Raw genomic sequence first — 16,994 nt, forward strand, 5'->3', positions numbered from 1 at the left:
TGTCTTCACTGGAGAATTGCTTATTTAGGTCTTCTGCCCATTTTTGGATTGGGTTGTTTGTTTTTTTCTTATTAAGTTGTGTGAGCTGTTTATATATTCTGGAGATTAAGGGCTCCTGTTTTTGAGGAGTAGTCATGATCTTCATTGCTTAAGGCAGTCCTGGGGACAAGATCATTGTTACTGGCAGCTGACAGCATTCTAACTGAAGGCCTGAATGACTTTATTTAATTATGTCATAGCCTTTTCCTCAAGGAGCTCACTGTCTAGTCTGTAAGTACTAGGTCTGATATAATTCCATTCAGTTGAGCTAAATAATCATTTCATTCCTTTCTTGCATCCACTTCTTATGAGAGAAGTTGATGTCCAAAGGGAAGGCCATTAAATAAAGGGGTGTCATCCACGGAAAAGGGACGGATGTGCAAAGAGCTATGAGAACAGAAAGAAGGACCAGTTACTTCTCCTAGGGAACCACTGAAGGCTATGGAGCCATGCTGGGGTGAGTTTTGAAGGCTGCATAAGAATTTATCAGGGGGAGAACTTGAGAAAGGCATTGCCGACAGAGAAGCTAGCGGGTACAAAAGCAAGTGATGCTTTAATCTGACAATCACAGACACACTTGCTGTTTTACATGGAGTCAGATGACTTCATTGGGAGAAGAAAGGAGAGCATTCATTCATTCACTCACTTAGTCATTCACTGGAAAGATATTTCTAAGCATCCGTTATGTGCTGGGTCCTGTTTTAGGTGCTGGAATTAGAGCATTGAACAAAACAGACAAATACCTGCCCTCGTGGAGCTTACAAAGAAACAGCCCCTGCATCTCCCCCCACTCCCATGTGGCCTGCTCATCTTGGACTTGGTATCTGCGGGTCCTCCCTTGCTGCACTAGGCCGTCCCTCTAAAAATTATCAGATGTGGGGGAGGGTATAGCTCAGTGGTAGAGAGCATGCTTAGCACACATGAGGTCCTGGGTTCAAATCCTCAGTACCTCCATTAAACAAGTAAATAAACCTAATTACGCTGCCCCTTCTCCAAAATTATCAAATGAGCAATATTGGTCTGAGGCACCTCCCTCTTCCTGCTTCTAGCCCTTTCCCTCGTTACTGGTGCCTCCCCCACGTCTCGCTTTGCCCCTTTCCCACCCATCTTCCATTCTTACCAGTGGCTCGTGTTACACTTGGTCCATTCATTGGGATTTTCCCATTTTCACCCAGGTTGGAAGTTATAAGCTAAATGGATGACGTTTTATTAGTGGAATGTGGGAAGTCATCCAGTAAATGGGGGTCACAGTCCTTGGACGGCTGGAGGCTTTGCAGGTAGGACAGCTGGCGTTGCACTGTCTATTCTCTAGGCTGAGGTCGACAAGACGGACCTTCACTGGGAGAACGGACTCAAGCCAAGGAAGCTCAGATTTTGATCATGACTCCTCGGCCCTCACATAGACCCAAACTTAATCCTCATGAGGGAATCCTGTGATCGGGGGGACAGAGCAAAGAACTCTGGGGACAGGGGGCCTAGATTCGAACCCTCTGTCACTTGCGACCCTAAGCAAACTTCAATACTCCCCTGAGCATCATATGCCTTGTCTCTGACGTGAGGCTCATAAGGCTCCCTTTGCAAAGTTGAAACGGAGATGAAGATAATTTGTATTGCCAAACCAGAGTGACTATTGAGTTAATGGTCATTACAATTTGTTTATTATAATGGTAGGCAGAGTCGTACGCTGCGTGTGGAAGCCCTAAAGTCAGACTGGAAAGAGTTTGGAGGGGCTCCACTGATTGGTTAAGCATGCTCTAACCTGGTCCTCTAGCTACCTAAGTCTCCTTTCATCTTGAAACTTCCTTTGCCAACAGGAAAAGCAGAAAGAAGAAGAAGAAGAAAAACAGTTTTTCATTCTTGGGAGAGAACGCATACTCCATCCAAACAAAACCGACTAACCATCCATTAAGTCCATTTTGTTATTCAAGGCCCATAGGATTAAAGAGCTAATTACAGCGTCCTAGGTTTGGAATTATCCATTGTTACCAGGACTGAGTCATGCCCGGTCCCTGGCTTTTTAAGAACCAGCATGATAGAGTATTTGGTTCACCTGGATATGTTTTCGTTTCTCGGGCACAGTCAAGCACGGCTATTAGCATCTGCAAACTCAAACCAGACAGGCAATCCGGGTTTAAGACAGAAACAGGCGGGCAGGCTGCTCCTCCAAGTCTCCTCCTCCAACAGCCCGCCCCTCCGGGTCTGGGCTGTGCCCAACTGCTCCAATCAGGCAGAACGTACACAGCATACATTAAGTGAATTTTGGACACTTAATGAGGTAATTGCAGGCTAAATATATTCCTCGAGAATCAGAGATATAAAGTTTCCCACCATTCTTTTCCCCTGGTAGTCTTTTCCTTTTTCCTTTTTTTTCAAGGCCTTATTAATTTGCAAACCAGCTAATTACAACTCCTCCGGGCTAAATATCTGTGCAGTTGGTGCTGTAATAGATGAGTGGTTCGGGCTGAGAGAGCAGGTCTTGTTTTTTTCTTTGCCTATTACACACATTGTTTTAGGTAATTAACAGCCACTTTGTAGTGGCCGCTCTGACGCCTCCCTGTCTGAACAGTGTCTTGGCTGACAGCCTCCGAAACAGCCCTGGTGAACTTCTTGCAAAATCATGTGATACTATTATATAATTCTACACCCTCCCCCCCACCCCTGATGAAAGCTCTGAGAGAATTTGCACACATCGCTACGTGTGAGCTTTTGGATCTAGACACACTCACACGAAGTGCCTTTCTGCAGAAGTGTTTCCTTCCAGCCGGGGCAGGGACTGGGGTGGGAGCAAAGGAAAGAATCAGGTCTGAATTCTGGCACTGCTGCCACCAGAGGGGGATAAGTGACACTGACCTCCTGGAGCTTTTGTGAGCCCTCCACGAGTTTTTAACAATACTTGGCAAAGAGTGGTTACACCTTCTACCAAATTAACAATCTCTTTTCCAGAGTTAATAAAACTTCACAGACAGGGTTTCCAAAGAATGTATTACTTTTTCCCCCTTGTATTCTCGCCTTTGAGCACCATTTTGAACCAAAAGCTAGAACTGTGGATTATAGCTACGCGGGTCAAGTGAAGACCTCAGAGATTGTCCCAGGCCCTTGCAGGGACACAGGTTCCTGGTCTTAAGTGTGCTACTTCCTCTGTCCTCCTCTGCTCACTCTTTCTTCATAAGGGCCCACATCTTCTGAGGCATGTGGAGAATTCACTTTGAGGGTCTTTTCCAACAGCTGGCATCGGATGGAAGGTGTTTCTCAAGTGTTTTGCTGTTCTTGGCTTTCAGAGATTGTGGAACCCCAGAAGACGTGGGGAGAGGTCATTCCTCAACACTTTATCACACACTCCTCTGTGTTCTGCTGGCTTAAAACAACCACAAGAACAACAACAGCAAGATGTGTGGCTCTCACTGTGCAGCTGGAAACAGCCTGACACCCTGGATTTTGTCGCACTGGTGACATCTAGAAGATGCCGTTAATTAACAGGACCTTCTCTTTTCTCCAAAGTTGGGGAAACTTGGACAACAGATGAGTCTAGACTGACACCAGGTGACCCTATTGTTCTCTCTTCAGTTTTTTTAAGTTTTATGGGGAATTAATTCTTCAACCTTCCCTCCCCGCAAGCTCGAGTTTTCCCAGAAATGGGATCTCACCAGCCCTGCGTGGAGCTATGCTCCTCTGATGGCCCCGTGGGCTGGACCTGGCCGCCCCCTAGGGTGGACCTCTCGCAGTGAATAAGAGTGGGGAGCAAAGAAGGGCTGCCTCTCTGTCTCCTTTTGCAGAGACCAAATGGCTCAGGGTGGAAAACCCAACAGAGCAAAGGATCTGCAGGTCTGAACAGGGCTAGGAGAAAGAGGTCAAAGGGGAAAGGGTTTGTGGGAGGTGGGGCCTGGCTTTAGAATGACGCGTGTTGAATACTGACCACGTACCCGGCGCGTTCACATCGGCATCTCATTCAAATTCTACGAGGGGAATATTAAGTGACTTATGCAAAGTCACAGAGCGAGTAGGTGGCAGGGTCAGGATTCGAACCCACGTGCCTCTGACTCCGCAGACCTCACACAAACACCTTTCCCCTTTGGGAAGCTGCGAATGGGAAACTGATCTGGAAGGAAAAGAGGAAAAAAAAAAAAAGAAAACCCTGGATTCAGATGTCTGTACTCTGGTAGCCGACCGAAGAGAGTCCAGCCCGCTTTGCATCCCTGAACTCCATTTACAAACCCAAATCAGAGCTGAGTCTTTCTCTTATAGCAGAGTTTTCACCCACTTGCTTCCCAAAACACCAGAGGTCACACATCGGCAGCCTGTGGGCCAAAACTGGCCTAAAGATATGTTTTGTTTGGCTCTTCAGAGTTGGATCACACAGTATATTTCAAAAATTAGATCCGATGCCAACAGAAAATTCAGGCGTCACATCTTTCGCTGCTAGCCTTGACGGACTGGCTCCACGCAGACCAGCCCTCCCACAGGGAATGCCTCGAAAAGCTGGACTTGAAAACATATCTGTTAAATAACACTGAAGAGTGGTTTGAGGATGCCAGGGCCTGGGGGGCTATGGTTCCAGAGGGAAGGAAAATGCTTCAAAGGGAAGTTGACATGTTCAACACAGTTCTGAAACTGTGCAGGACTGGAGGCTGAGGGGCCCTGGAGACAACGTCAACCAGGAGGCAGAGGGGCTGAGCAGAGCTTTTGGGAGTCTCACAGGCCAGAGGACCCAAAGGTGGCATCCAGGGCTGTCCAGTCAGCCAGGACTTTAGGGACCAAAGGAAAAAAAAAATACACAGAAGGGAGTTCAATATTTGGCGATGTTCTTCTCTGCAAGAGGGAACTGAGCAGTGCTTCTAAGAGTCTCACAGATGTGGAGAGATTAAAATTCAAATAGAATTCAGGACCCACGAAGGAGAAGAAGCCTTGGGAAAAGCTCAGGACTTTCAGCTGGGATCCCGGAAGAGTAAGATCCTTGGAGTAAGGACAAACAGAACAAGACGTTGCCACACAGACACCGAAACCCAGCCTCACAGAGGTTCACTCCCTCGATGGAAAGGGGTGATTTGCTCCTCCGCTGCCTGCCTTTGAGGAGCACTGACAATCCTCTCTGGAGGGAGATAATGCCATCCAGAGATGCCGAAGTGTTTTATCTGTGCCCCGCAGGCATCTGGGCTTACAAAACCCAGATTGGGTTATTATGAGTAAAGGTGCTGAAGGCGTAGATGGAGGATTGGAGGACCAGGAACCATCATTGTGAGCATCTCTGGAATGTTGGTCCCAGGAGAAAAGGAGATAAAAGTCTCCTCCAACTTTCCCCCCAGGGCAGACATTTAGTCCGCAGAATCTCTGTGTAGTTTCTGTGCAGCTGAATATCAGAGCCCGTCTCTTCTTCTCTGAGCTAGCACATCCTCCTGACGTAGCAAGGGCACAAGGGACACCTGTCGGACTGAAGTGTATCACACAGCCAAGTGTTCCAACTGCTGCTGGCTTATAAGAAACCCACGACCAGTGGGGTGTTGGCGTGGACTCACACCTGCTCCCAAGAGCTGACCGTGCGGCCCTCTTCCCCACCAGTATTTAGGGACCTCGCAGAGGTGCCTTGAAATCAGCTATGGTGGGGATATTTACACCATGGAAATTGGCTTTGCTCTGAATCAGGGCTTCCCCCCGCCCCACCTCCAGATTGTCCATTGTAAAACATTTCCCAGTACCCCGCTGCTCACAGCCATTTTAGGCTAAGTCTGTTTAAAAGCACAGAGCAGAGTTGCTAATTTATGTATACATGTGTAACAAGTGCACATGGATGTATGTGGCTTCTTTACCCAGGACTGACTGAATCTTTCTCACGTGTCTCCACTTTGTAGAATATCACCAGGGACAAGAAGAGAAAGGGGCTGGAAGGGTATAGCTCAGTGGTAGAGCACATGGTCAGCATGCACGAGGTCCTGGGGTCAATTCCCAGTACATTCATTAAAAAATAAATAAATAAACCTAATTACCTCCCTCCCAACAGAAAAAAAAAAAAGGAAGAGATGAACAGTCAACTCAGTGTAGTTCAGTAAACTCAATCGGACTCCATCATTTAGACCCTCAGCTATTTCAATCTCTTTGGAGAAAAGTGCTCAGATATTCAGAGTTTTTCTCCCTTCCTTTGTGTCACAGGTTGAGTTCCAGAGAAACAGACGATAGAGAATCAACTACAGAAATTCATCAGGAAGTGCTCTCAACATCGACACTGTGGGTGAGGGAAGGAAGATTCGAGAGAGAGAGAAGTTGAACAGAGAGTCACCACAAAGACCTCAGCCAACCCCACAGGGGTCCCCCAGACCAGATGTCTCTTATAGGCCTGCGTGGAGTTGTAACTTGTTTTTCAGTAATTACCGACATTTTAGTATCTCTCCACAAAAATCAGGCTTCCCAGTTTCTTTGGAAGAATTTGAAGATGTGGTAATGATTGGCTGGAGAAAGAGCCCAGCTGTGCCTTTAAATAGTGCTTGTGGCTTGGGTTCCTGCAGGCTGTACCTGGCCAACTTCGTGATGATTAGGAAACAGGGCTTTGGAGTCGAATAGCTCCACAAAGAATTCCAGGTCTGAAATAGTAGCTGTGTGACCTCAGGGAAGTTACTTAACCTCTCTGAGCTTAAGTTTCCCCGTAAGTCTATAAAGTGAGGATTAAAAATACCTACCCCCACGGAGTTGCCGTGAAGATTAAATACGATCATGTTTTGAAAGTTCTTGGCACAAAGTGAGTATGTAATAAAAAGTGCTTATTTATGCTTCACGGATCCAAATGGCCTCTGAATCCTTTTAGGATTTTCATTTATTCCTGGAAAATATAAGAAGGAGTTGGCACTTGAGCTTTCACAGCCCAGGGAAGGCTTCTGTTCTGTATTTGACAGATGCAAAGTGATAAGCTTTCCATTTTATGGAAACCCCACCTACAGATGTGGATCAGTCCCATCAGTTAAGTCAACCTTCTGGGTATGTTATCAGCCACCTATGTAAGCAAGATGAAAAGGAAAAGGGGGCAATTATACATCTTGCCTTTAAAAACAAAAAAAGAAAGAAAGAAGAAGAAAAATTCAGCAAACCCCAAAGAGAGTGATACAATTCCCTAAAGACAAAAAGTTTTATTTTCGTTGGATTAATGTGTCCTTCACATTTTGACTAATTGAATTTTCTTGGAGTAGACATCCTTCAGTGATCATGCTGCCAAGTGAGCGTCACGCCGAGTGTCTCCAGGAGAGTCGGCAGGAGAAATGCGCTAGCTGCTATCAGAATCTTGTTATGAGTAAGTGTCTGGTCACTATCAGTGTATTAACATCCCTTTATATTCTTATGCCATTTTATTCTAAGGGAAAACTTGAAAACAATGGTCTTCACATACCATTCATAGGACAGCGGGGTCCCATCGGTAATATCTCCCATAACTCACAGTGATTCTCAACGTGAGGAAGTAGGGGAGGCCCCTCTTTGAAGGTTGCATCAGGATGGGGGTGGTGACGTGAGCACAATTTGCAGGGCTTCCTCCAGCGGGAACTTCTAATGTGCAATCAGCTGAGGGCTGGTCCTGATGGTGGTGGTGGTGGTGGTGATGGTGGCAGCTAACGTGCCTTATTGGTAATCTCTGCTGTTAAACGCTTTCTGAGTCATCTCCTTACTTTTGGCTCATTCATTCATTCATTCAAAATATTTTATTGAGCATTTATTATGTGCCAGTTATGGATCATGGTGAATAACAGAAGCCCCAGTGGTTGAAGAACAAAAATAGAATCTCAGGGGAGCAACAGAGTTACAGATAAAGAATTATATTCCAACATTGTATTGAAATGTCTTGAGTTTATGTGAGTTTGATGTCTTGAATGGAATGAAGATGGGGCTAACTCTGCCTAGGGGAACTAGCTAGATCTCACAGAGGTGATGGCCTCTGAGCTGGGCCCTGGTGGATATAGAGGAGCTCACCAAGTTGGGGAGAGGGGGAAACCATGACTTGATGGCCAGTGGAGAAAGGGCATGGAACAGAGGCAGAGCACTGGGGGAAGAGTGGATGGTTTGGCTGAACTTAGGGAAAGCTGTGCGAGAGCAAGAGGGCAAGGCTCAGGGCTAGGAAGGAAGGTCAAGGGCCAACTGGTGAAGACCTTGAAAGCCAAGACTAATGTATGTGGACCTGTCTTCCCAGCAGAGAGGAGCTACTGATGTTTCCAGCAGTGGGACTGCCTCAGTTAACCGTCCTTCTAGAAGGACAACTGTTGACCGTCTGTCGTTCCCCAACGTGTCAAAAATGATATAAAGAGGTTGCTCTGAAGATAGCAAACCTGATAGAAAGGAGAAATTGCGGGGGGCTGGGGGGAGTGCTGCAAACGCAGAACGATGTTTCTCAAACAGGTATGGTCCAATGTGGATGATCCAAAATGGACAGAAGCAAGTGCACATGATTCAAAATGGCAGCAACTCCAAGAGCTTCCTTTATATTTTACTTGATAACACGCCTTTACGTTTAAATATTATGTGCGTCAAGTGCTGGAAACTCATTTCATACAAAATGGTGGCTCTTCATCCAAGAACACTTAGAAAGCTATTCAATACATCTTCCACTACCAGGATCAGCACCACCTCAGACTATTCCAAACCAACCACCACGGATGCACAGGCAAACAAATACATACGAGGAAGTGTCAAGCAAGGTGCAAGGCTCATAATGGGTCCTCTCTCCACTTTCCCTTAAAATCATGGTTGTTAAACTCCAGATGCCTCAGACCGCCCCCCCCAGGAGGCTTGATGAAACATGGATTATTGGTCTCCATCCCCAGAGTTCTGGATTTATTTATTTGGGTGGGAGCAGAGCGTAAGGACTTGCATTTCTAGAAAGTTCTAGAAAGCTCCCAGTTGATACCAGCACTGTTAGGAGACTACAGTTTGAGAACCATTGCCTGAAAACAGGAATAACGTTCTGGAGATACTGCTTAGGTTCAGGGATCATTCTTGCACAGTAAACCCAAGAAGACGGCAGGTAAATGATCAGAAAACTCCCTGAGATATTCTACGTGTTAACTGTCCATAATCTTGATGTCAAGATTTGCTTGGGCGGAGTGTAGGGTTGGCTCTGTAGGGGTGGCTGAGGCTGGAGGTTCTGTCTCATTGTCTTCTGACCCCTTGATCCTCATTCTGTGTTGAACTGGGTTGTGTGGTCATGCCATGATGCTTCCTTCCAGAGATCTGTTATGAGACCCGACTAGCAAATTCAGAAATAGGAGTCCAACCAAGATCCAGGGCTGGATGCCAGACTCTGGCCCTTGGAGTAAAAGCAGAGCCCGAATGACCAGGGTTAGCTGCAGAGTCAAACAGCTGGGGCCGCCCAGTCTGACAGAGCGACGGTGAGACCGAGCGCCAAGAGATCAAAGAGCAGGAATGAGCGAGGGGCAGCCTGGAAATGTACACCAGTCCCCCTTCTCTTGTCTCGAAGGGGCCCTTCTCTGGACCCGGCACCCCTTCTGTCCCAGCCCCTGGCAGACACAGGACAGAGCGGAGACCCTTGGGCTCAGACTTCTCTGGAAAGCAGAATGGGGTTTGTCTTTAGCAAAGAAAGAGCTAAAAGAAACTGGGGGTCCCTTGGACGCTTCTGGAGAGCAGGTATACCAGGTCAGGATTCATCATTTGGGAAGTGGCTGCTGAGTTACTGGCTCGTGGAAGGTCGATCTGATCCTTCCCACCTCCGCCCCCGCACTGTTCCATGAGAGGCAGGCCTGAGACCTCCCACACCACCCGCCCCTTCTTCCTTTGGGGAGGAAGAAAAGCCAGGCAGATGTCCTGGAGCCCTTCCCTTGCCGCCTTCACGCAGCCCCTTGCACATCTTAGCAGAAGCCACTTGGACACGAGAGGGCGCTGCGGCACAAGCTCATTCCCCAAAGGCTCCTTCCGCCAAGGGTTCCAGGCTCTGGGACAACCGAGTTCTCAGTGCCCGCGGTCACATCCAACAGACGCAAGGCTGGAAGCGATCCAGAAAATGGGAACTTTGTGTTTTGGCTCACTTTGAGTTGCCACTGACGATGCAACAGATTTTCTGGAGGAAAGGGGGAAAAAGTGTTACGACTATGCTAAATATACATAGAGATTTTAAGACCTGTTCTGACGTCAGAAATTGAAAAATAAATAATGTGTACTTTGAAAATAAGAAGATGAGGTAGTAATTGCCGGGGAGAAATTCTGCAGGGATCTAGGCAGAAGTCCTTTGGCAGGTGATGGCCACTGCAGGGACTCCTGTTTCGGTCAGGACAGTTCCAGATGCCCAGGAAACAGCCACAGACATGACTGGGCTGGATTTCAGGCTGGTTATTGACAAGGGAGCCCGACCTCTCCACTTGAGGGAACGCTCAAGGGATGATTGCTAGTGCTTACTGAGCACTTACTCTTGCTGTTAGCTGAGTGAGTAAACGGTTTACACGGATTATTTCATTTCGTCTTCACCAAAGCCCTCAAAGACAAAGATGATTTCACGGATAAAGCAACTGTGGCTGAAAAGAGCCCAGTGCCGCTAATTGGTTGGTGAGCAGTGATGCACAACTCAACCCCCTGTCTCCGCAGAGGCGCCAAGGTGGGCAGGTCTCAGTGCCTGTGCTTCCCAGTCCAGTTCTCAGCCATGCGCAGCAGCCGGCGACCTGGGCACCAGTCATCCCCGAAGCCCCTAAGGATGGGGGGGGGGGACACAAACCAGCACAGATGGTCAGCTTAGAACTCACCGGGGGGCGGGGGGCGGGGGGCGGCGGTGGAGCTGGAGAGAGGGTGGGCATGATTTACAAGCAGATGAAATATTCCTGTGCGGAAATCAGATGAAACAAGTTTTCTGGGACAGGCTAACATTCAGATGTTCTGTCCTATCTGCTGTCAGTCAAGTGGTGCATCCTGATTTTCAGTCTGCAGATTATGAAAGTGAAGGACATCTCAGGCAGAATTGAGCCTCTAGAGATAAGGAGCCGCAAATATAATCCGGGCTTGGCAGTGACCACATCAGGCACGGTTTATGAGATAATGAATGAAAAGGCTATTGGAATCAGGGAGTACCATACAAAAGAAAGAGATCGTTTTATATGATCCAGATCAAGAGAGCCTTCCCCGACTCCCCCCTCAAAGGAGCACCTCCTCCCTTCCCACGGGGAAGGCCCGTGACACACTGCAAACAAGCATGACCTGAATCATAAGTGGGTTCGACTCGCTGCCCTGCCTCCTTCCCGTTGTGCAGCCTGGAATCAGCAGCTTCACCTCTCTGAGCCTCGGTTTCTTCGGCTCTTAAGGGGGAATAATAATACCCACAGAGTAGATGATAACCATGACAGCACACGTTTGTCACATGTTAGGAGCTGAGCACTGCGCCCACTGCTTTGTACATTTCGGGGCATTGCATCTTCCCAATAGATCACTGTTTATCAAGAGGAGAGGCCCAGAGGGGACACTGCTCGTAAGTTACAGAGTGAAATTCAAACTCAAGTTTATCAGACACTAAGGCTTAGAACTTAACCACCTACTGATTGGTCAGAGAAGAAGCCGGTGATTAAACCTGAGAGCGGCTGGAGAAATAAGACCTCCGACAAGCTAAGGACGTTGTAGGTCTTTATGGACATTCTAATGGCATGGAGTGAGTTTTGTTAAAGAGAAGAGAAGGGAGAGGAAAGGGGTTTTTTGATGTTCTTTTTTTTCTCTTTGGACAGGACTTTGTATTTCCCAAGACACTTCACATACGCAATCTCTCTTCTTTTTCTTTCCTTCTTTGTTTTGTTTCGTTTTATTGAAGTATAGTTGATTTACAATGTTGTGTTAGTTTCTGGCATATAGCATAGTCATTCAGTTATATATACATATCCACACTTTTTCATGATAGGTTACTATAAGCTATTGAATATAGTACCCCGTGCTATACAGTGGGATCTTGCTGTTTGCTTTATATGTAGCACTTTGAATCTGCTAATCCCGAATTCCTAATTTATTCCTTCCCACAACCCCAGGACACAATCTCTTTTGGTCCTGATGCTAATCCAATGAGGTAACCAGGACAGATTTCAGTACCTCCACTTTACTGAAGATAAAATGCTTCCTAAGTAGCTTAAGCAACTGTCCAAAGGCCCCACTAGTGACAAAGGTGCAGGTACAATTTCAGAGGTGGCCACAGGATTAAAAAGAGACAGGTCATGAGCGAGGACTTGGTATGTCGACTGGCATCCAGCAAGCGCTCAATAAATGCTTACAGGATCTGAAAGGGTTTGAAAAGGCTTCCTGGACCATACTCTTTCCCTCTTGTCCCAAGCGCGGAACTGCCACTATGAAGCATATTTCAGCTACGGTGCAGAGAGGAAGTTTTGGATAACATGGACCATTTGGTGAAAAACTTGGGGTTGTTTTGGACATGGTCAGGGTCAGGTGGACAGGTCTGCAAGGGGCCAAGTGACTGATTCTACCTGTCGCTTCAGGGGACCTCAGAGCAGGAAATAATCTAGAGATGGTCCGGTTCCCAGCTCCCAGCTGCCAGGCTCGGTGGCATCCTGAGAGGTCCTGCTGTATCTGAATGCCACCTGCACTGCTCTTTTCTTATAGTTTGCCTGAAATCAACTCATTTTTTTAAATTTACATGAATGTTAAATGGTATTGAATGGCAATACATTCTATTTATTCAATATGTGTACATATCATTCAATATTCATTCAGGAAATCGTGGATTTGATCTACTGGGGGAAGGTTTTTCTAACATGTGCATCTGTTCCAGTTCATGTATTTCTAAGAAATACATAGTGATTAAAAAATTAAAATGTGCCCATGGTCCACACTTCTGGAAACTCGGGTCCAGGCACATGCCTTCATTGTCTAAAGGAGAAAATGCAACATCAGAGAACTTATGACAGAGATAATGAGTGGTACAGGGAGTCTTAAACTCAAGTCTTAGAATCTAGGGCTTTTTGCCAGTAAATGTTCCCTTTTGACATCAAGCTCTACAACATTAGCCCCCTAGAGTTGCCTGGGACCAGTGTTGGGCGGTGGGAGATACAATATCAAAGTTTTCCCAGTGGAGACCCAGGTAGAGGGGCTATGAGTGATTCCGGGCTCTCCTCGGTGCTAACTGCCATCTTCTCACAGGCTGTGCATCGCTTCTGTAATCTTGGTTTCTGTGTTAAAAAAAAAAAAGAAAAAAAAAGGACAGTAATGTGATTTTAAAAATATTTTTATAATATGTATGCTTCATAAATCCAGAAAGATGTGCATTGCGCCTTCCGGGTAAAGTTCATTTTTGCTATTTGCAAAGTGTTTACTCTCTGATAGACGTACCTGTCAGTGGCTGAGCATGTGTTTTGCACCAGGCACCGGCTTAAGGCGTTTTCCATGCAATGGTGATTGCATTCTCACCAGCTTGGGAGGTAGATTTTATTTTCTGTGTCTTCCAGCAGCCTTAGTAAGGGTTAGAAGTGGGATCTGAGCTCAGGGGTCTCTCCTACACAGATTTCGCGTCTCAGAGCAGCAGACAGATGTTTAGAGACAGAGCGATGGCCATGCTGGACCTAATGACAGCGCCGTCTCCTCCGAGGCTGGCCTGGAGATGGGAGGGATGCTGTTGGTCCCAATTACCCAAACTGCGGAGGCTGACGAGCAAGGGGTTTATACCATTTGCCCATAAAAATCACACAGCACTTCCGGCTCCAGGTTTTTCTCATCGCTGAGCACACCGCCCCCAGCTGGTCGGACGCGTTTACATCCAAGGGTGGAAGCACAGACTACGCCTGCGCGAAGGCCTCGGCCTCGCTGATGGGAACCCCGCCTCCCTGCAAAGGGCGACTTCAGAGAGGCCTGTCATCTGATAGTCAACGGCTCGTCCTGCCCGTCAGGGGGGAGTTAAAACATAGTTAAAGTTTAGTGGACTTCATCTACTTAATAATAAAAGTAATAATGGCCCAATTAATAGCAATCCTGTGCACTTTTATGGATGCTTTCATCTGAGAATCAAAGTGGTTTGGAAGAGAAGCCATCATTAGGCTGATTTTACAGATGAGAAAAGTCAAATGACTTGCCCAAGGTAAGGGCTGAGTCAGCCCCGGAGGGAGAAAGCCAGGCTCCCTCGTTCTGTCTCTCCCTCCCCCCCTCCCTCCCTGTGCCTGGCACTTCGGCAGTATCTTTCATCTGAGAATCTTAAATTAATCTCCCAACAATTATCACCATTCATCGGTGGCCAGAAAAAAAAAAATCTCTACCTGGTTTGCCCAGCAGCGGAAGTCTCCATCCTGTGCCACCTCTCCAGGCCGACAGGGAAGAATGGGTGCTGTGTACCCTCCCAGGCTGGGCCCAGGGTCCTGGGTCTCCCCACTCGGTTGATCTAAGGCCCCATGAAACCGAGCGACTGGGAAGGAAACAGGCAGCAGGCCCAGTATGTGAAGCTGTTTCCCAAAAGTCATTTTGATGATACCGGCTTTGAGGGTTTGTTTATTCAAACTCACATAAATCCAGACATCGGAGCATGGGGTAAAAACAGAGGTTGGAGTCAGATACATCTGGATTTGAATTTTGACTCTGCCACTTATTGGCTGTGTGTCCTTAGACAAACTGCTTGCCCTCTCTGAGCCTCAATGTCTTTATTGGTAAAATCAGTACGAATGTATCTCAGGTGATTTTGACTCCAGCAAAATCAACTGCACATGCTCTCTGTCTCCTTCTGTAATTGAAATACTGCGAAATGATATTTTGCAGTTATAGGCTTTAATATACTGTACCTTGCCTTATACATTCTAGAATATTAATATACCCATGGTGCAGAGAACACATCCCAAACCAAATACACCAACATTTATGGGTAGATATTTTTAAAGGATTTTCAAGAATAATTTTAGCAATATTCAATTTTTGCCTTCCACTCTGATCAGAGGCGCTGATGTCCTTCCGCTTAATAGCCATGTGTGACCGTTGGGAGGTTAGAAAGAACAGAACGTGTGTGAGCCACTGGGCGCACCACAGTGGGAACAATTTTCATTAGGTACAGCCTAACAGAAGTACAAAGGTGAAAAAAAAATTAAAATAAAACAAAAATGTCTTGCCTCTAAGAAAGGAAAAAAGGAGTCGAAAGAAGAGGCAGAAGGAGAGAAAAAGCTGCCCTGAGCGGCCGTGATCGGCGGGCAGGTGCGGGGCTGCGGGGATGGTGGTCCTCAGCCCCACGACGGCCTCGCGGGAAGACGCCACCTGCGCGCATCTCCATCTCGCCGCGCAGATGAGGAAGCAGGCTCGGAGTCAGGACAGAACCTGTCCAGGTTCACTGAGCCAGTAAGCGGCTAATAGGGATTTGAGCTGCAGCCTGTCTGATCCCCAAGCCTGTGTTCTCTATCGGGTACTTGGAAGTCTTCTTCCTTAGAATGCATTTTTCCCAGATTGGGTGACGAAGAGTGTATCTGCTTATGCCCGTCAGGGTCCTGGCAGGAAACAGCTGACACATTCACCCGAGGACCTGAGGGTTAATGAGAATCAAAGATGTGGGCAAGGTGAGATTCAGCGCCTGGGTAGCCACTCCCCCAGACCCAAAGGGATGAGGGGAAGCAAGCGTTCCTGGACACTGAGCAGAGAGAGCTCTGCAGAGGGGTCCCTTCAGCAGGGTGGGCTGGGGTGTGGATAATAAATTCCCCGCCTCCCCCTTCTCTCTCCCTCCAATCTCCAGCTGGGCTCCTTACAGACCAAATCACAATGAAAAGCAGAAGGAAGGGGCCCTGTTTTCTAGGTCAGCCTCCTGGGACAAAAAGTGGAAGGGGGAAGAGTAGAGAGCAGATGTGGGTGGGACAATGAAAGGACCCATCTTCAATTATGAAGAGCCTCAGTGTCCAGACCGCCTCTCCTCCCAGAGCCAGGTGCTAAAGTCCCGGCTGGTCAGCCCTAACTTGTTCTAAGAGTCCTTGGAAGGTCTTGTCAGTAGGCACGAAAGCATCCCTCGAAGCTGGTGAGAGAGGCACGTCCAGTTCATTTCACAGATGAAGCAGCTGAGGTGCAAGAACAGGAAATGATTGACACAAACACAATGAGGGACATCGCCAGAAAGGGAAGATGGTGGATGGATTGCTCCTTCTGGCCCCCAACTAGCATATTCATTCATCCATCCCTCCGTCCATCCATCCATCCATCCATCCATCCATCCATTCAGGAATTATCTAACTATCTATGAAGTAACCGCGGTGTCGCAGACATCCTAACTGACAGAAAGCCTGGGGCGATGATGTATGTTTTCACTCTCCCATGGCTCAATTATAGTGATAATCACCGACATTTATTCGGTGCTTACTGTTTGCCAGGGACTGTGCGAAGAACCTGCCTCTCGCTGCATTATCTCATTTAATCCCCCAATAACTCTCGGAGGGAGGTAGCATTGTTATGGTCTCCAGTTTACCAATAGGAAGTCGAGCCTTAGAGAGATTAAGGAACTCTCCAGAGTTCCCCAGCTGGGAGGTCTAGCTCCTTCTGACTCCTGAAGCTAGTGTTGAAGTCCCATGCTGCGTTTCAGCGCCCCACACTGGCCACCAGCAGGATGCGCGCTGCCCACAGACCGGCTTTACTTGTTTTTAACTAAGCCAACGTGCAAACGCTGAGAGATTTCATTTTTAAAAATCCAGATTTCCTCACTTTTCTGATGAGGGTCTGGAAGACCTGGCCATGTGGGGCCTGCGTTTCTTTCTGGCACAACTGCATGTCTGTGTAGTTTGTTCATAGTAGCACCCCCCACCCCCCCCACCTGTCTCCATAGGGGACCAGAGTCGTGGTCCTGGAGGGTCTGCCTCTTCCTTCCACGGCAAAATGCAAAGCGGGGTGAGCACCCCTAGGATGGGGGCTGGAGCTTTTACCCTGGAAAGGGTCACTTTTCTTGCTACTTGGCCAAACCCCTGGGAAACCCTCAGACACAAAGGATTCAGGGCAGTAAACAGCTAATAACGTACCTGGCCTCTGCTCCTCCCGGCCGGGCCCTGGCCATGCAG

The sequence above is a fragment of the Camelus dromedarius genome, chromosome 27 (assembly GCF_036321535.1).
Source record: "Camelus dromedarius isolate mCamDro1 chromosome 27, mCamDro1.pat, whole genome shotgun sequence".
Taxonomy (NCBI): domain Eukaryota; kingdom Metazoa; phylum Chordata; class Mammalia; order Artiodactyla; family Camelidae; genus Camelus; species Camelus dromedarius.